Source organism: Petaurus breviceps, unplaced genomic scaffold, assembly GCF_028583685.1.
Source record: "Petaurus breviceps papuanus isolate PSGF00001 unplaced genomic scaffold, PetGlider_PUasm1.0 90919, whole genome shotgun sequence".
Classification (NCBI taxonomy): domain Eukaryota; kingdom Metazoa; phylum Chordata; class Mammalia; order Diprotodontia; family Petauridae; genus Petaurus; species Petaurus breviceps.
Window position 1 is genome coordinate 16,448,743 of NW_027187378.1, and position 4,172 is coordinate 16,452,914.

Sequence of the window (4,172 nt, forward strand, 5' to 3'; positions counted from 1 at the left end):
ATCTCCCCAATGGTGGCTCAACAATATTGGAAGTTCAAAGGGAAATAGAAACAGAATACTAAGACCCATATGACAGACTTCCTCCCTAAATGTTCTACTTTATTTTCCCCATCTCTCTCCTACTCACAGGGTGTGCTGGCAGATGTTTAACAACCAATTCCTCATAAATGTACAGGGCATACTTTTTAATTTAATCTGAATTATTAATGTTTTATCCATCGTATTCTTAGGTCTAGACCACAGAGACCAAACAAAACAATAAACCAGCCCTAATTTCTAGAATTTGCTGTTTTCTGAGGTGTAAATGCTAACATTGAGAATTTGACAATTGGGTTAGCAGTAAGAACTGACTCCCACATGCCACAGCTTGCCTCAGTCCCATCACCTTACACTTCTTATAAATCCATTTTATATGCTTGGAAAGAAAGTCTCAATCAGAAACAATCTCAGTTGTTGTGTAACTGTTGTAATATCAAAAATAGATCCATTATCCTTCAGCTCAGTCCTTTAGTTCATACCATTCCCAGGGAAGTATCAAAAGGATACTTTTACAGGCCCTGTGGTATACTAGAAAGAACATTTGTCAAAAAGACAGTAGACATAACCACTTATGCCTGCTCTTAGTTTATTATTCTATGGAACAGAAATAACACTTTCTTTCCCTAAAGTATTTTTCTGGGGATTAAATAAGAAATGTAAGTGAAGGTATATTGAAAAATACAAACAAAATAAAAAACCACACATACAATAATGTTGTTGTTGTTCAGTTACCTTCAGTCATGTCTGATTCTTCATGACCCCATTTGGGGTTTTCTTGGCAAAGATACTAGAGTTGGAAGGGAGTTCAAAGGCCATATAATATGCCCAAACCTGAAAAAAGAATTCTCCTTACTCAATCACCAGATCTGGTTCAGATCTCCTCATTTCTAGCCTCTTCTCTCCAATGCACAAATCTCTACATAACTTGCAAAATAATTTTCCTAAAACATAATCCAGAAAATGTCACTCCCTCCTTCATGAATCATCAGTGACTTTCTATTATCTCTAGAATAAAACGCAAATTTATTATTTAAAGCACTAAACAGCCTGGCTCCAACCTAACTTTTTAGATATTTCCTAACTCTCCTCTTTACATATCCTGTGTTCCAGACAAATTGTTTCCCAAACTCAGCATTGCATCCATTGCCTCTGTGACCTTCTGTAGATTGTCTCCTATTTGCAGAATACTATCCCTTCTTAACTTCCATCATTTAAAATCCATAACTTCCTTCAAGGCTCAACTCAGGTATCACTGTCCAAGGAAAGCTTTTCGTGATCCCTAAATTATCTCTCCCTCTTCAGATTACATTGAATTTACTCCTCTGTTTACATGTTGCTTCCCCCAGTAGAATGCAAGCTCACTGAGGACAGGGGCTATTTTTTTAAATCTGACTTTGCATCTCTATATCTAAGGAGCATGTTTCTGTGAATAGTTTTTTAATCTGATTATTCCCTTTTATAAATTGTACACTCTAGTCAAATTGGACTACTTTTTGTCCCACAGATGTCTCTTCCCTTTTCTCTGTCTCTCTGTCTCTGTCTCCTTCTCTCTCTTCTCCCTAAGTCTTTCTCTGTCTCTCTATATCTGTCTCTCTCTTCCTCTTTCTCCCTCCCCCTTCTCTCTATTCCTCTCCCATCCCAGCATTCATTCTTAGTATCATGTGTTTATAGGTGGAAGGAATCTTAGAGGCCATTGAATCCAACTTCTTCACCTTACAGATGAGGTAACTGAGGTATATAAATGACTGACCCAGTTTTACATGGAGGATAGGTGGCTCAGTGAATAGAGCTCTGGGCCTGGAATCAGGAAGACCTGAGTTCAAATTCAGCCTCGGACTCTGACTAGCTGTGTGAATCTGGGCTAGTCACTTAGTCTCTGTTTGCCTTCCTCGAGAAGGAAATGGAAACCTTCCCAGTATCTTTGCAAAGAAAATTCCATGGACAGTATTGGCATACTCTGGTTCATGGAATCATGGAGAGTCAGACATGAGTCAACAACAACAACAAAAGCCAGATTCACAAAGTTAAGCAAAAGTCTGAGTTAGGATTTGAACTCAGGTCTTCCTGACTCCAAGCCCAACACTTTATCCACTATGTCATTCCTAACCATTCAAATTGAATGTCATCTCCTTCAGAAAGCCTACCATTGTAAAAGCCTTTTCATCCCCAGAAGTCATATAGCTCTTTGCCTTCACAGCATATATGTATGTATTAGACATTATTATAATTTCTATCCATATGACTTTCAGATATAGGTATAGCCCTAGTTTCTCTCCTGAACTCGAATCCCACATAAACAACTGCTTAATTGGACCCTTCCAACTGGAAGATCTAGAGACATATCAAAATCAACATGCCTAATGCAAAATTCATCATCCTTTCTCTTAAATTTTTCCATTTTTCTCTAGGGCACCACTGCCCTCCCAGTCTCTTAGGGTCATAACCTCAATTGTATCCTTGATTCTTCATTCTCCTTCACCCCACTTATCAATTCATTTGCTAAAATTTATCTTTTCTGCCTCTAGAACATCCCCTGTATATGACTTCTTATCTCTACTCACATAGCCACCACCATTGTTTAAGCTCTCATTATCTTTTACTCAAACTATTGCAATGACTTCCTAATTAGTCTCTTTCTTAAGTCTCTCACTTGGCCTTTTTACTGTTCCTCCCATATAACTTTATGTTTCCCATCACTAAGCCTTTTAATTGACTTTTCTTCATGCTTGAAATGCTTGAAAACTTTTAGACCTCTATCACTTGGATCTTTTTTTTCCATTAAGATCAAATCAAGCATCCTTTTTTATACCTTACACTTTTCCTGATTCTCCAGCCCATAGTACATTTTTTTTTTGCCTTTTGGAGGGCAATTGGGATTAAGTAACTTGCCCAAGGTTACATGGCTTGTTTTTTGGTGTGGGTATTAAGTGTCTGAGGCTGGAACCGAACTCAGGTCTTCCTGACTCCAGGGCCAGCGCTTTATTCACTGCACCACCTAGCTGCCCCACGTAGTATATTTCTGACCTTGAAAGCTACCTTATATTTATTTTGCATATATTCTGGATGCATTTATTTATATACATGTTGTCCTGTAGAATGTAAGATCTTTGAGAGTAGGAACTATTTCATTTTTACCTTTTTATCTCAAGTTCCTAGAAAAATACCTGACACATAGTAGGTGCTTAATAAATACTTGTTGATTATGTTTGGTTTTGGTTTTGTCTTTTTGAATATACATCTTGTCCTCTGCCTATATGAAAAATTCAGGGAGGGCACAAACACTTTCTCAACAACACTTTTCATCTTCAACATCTAGTTTAGTGCTGGTCACAGAGCAAGCACTTAATAATTTTTTAAATTGAATTCAGTTTCATAGAGTTGAATAGAATTGGACATTTTCTTATTCTAATGAGGTGGGTTTGGGTTTTTTGTTTTTGTTTTTTTGCTTTTTGGAGGGGCAGTTGGGGCTAAGTGACTTGCCCAAGTTCACCCGGCTAGTAAGTGTTAAATGTCTGAGGCCAAATTTGAACTCAGATCATGCTGATTACAGGGCCGGTGCTCTATTCACTGCGCCACCTAGCCGCCACAATGAGGTGTTTGTTTTTTTAATCTCCCTTTGTAATTATTGCATTCTTCCTTATAGTTTTGTTTTCTTTTTGTACATTTTAGCCTTTTTAGTATTGGGCAATCTCCCTTTAGGTAGGAATCATTTCTTGCCAATTAATCTTCAACTTTCGAGTGCTTAGCACTGTACATTGTACATAGTAGGCCCTAGTTGCTTATTTTTAGTTGCACTGAGTGAAAGGATATCTTTTCAGATAAAGTAGAAAAATGTAAACGAGGCATTAGGGCATTTATATGGATTCATAGATGGTTCAGAATGCTGACCAAGCTATAATAAGATTTATACTTTTATTTGACAGGTCTCTGTCCTTGACCCCAACCTCTTAATTAAATTTTGACCAGGGGCTAGAATCAGGGAGACTGGTTTGACAGTTTTTCATGGGAAAAAGATCATGTGGCATTAACTGACCACATACTTAATTTAAACCAATACTATTGGTGAATCTGCTAAAAACAAAAGAAAAAACTAATGCAATATTTCACTTTATTAATTTAAAAATATAGAGTCC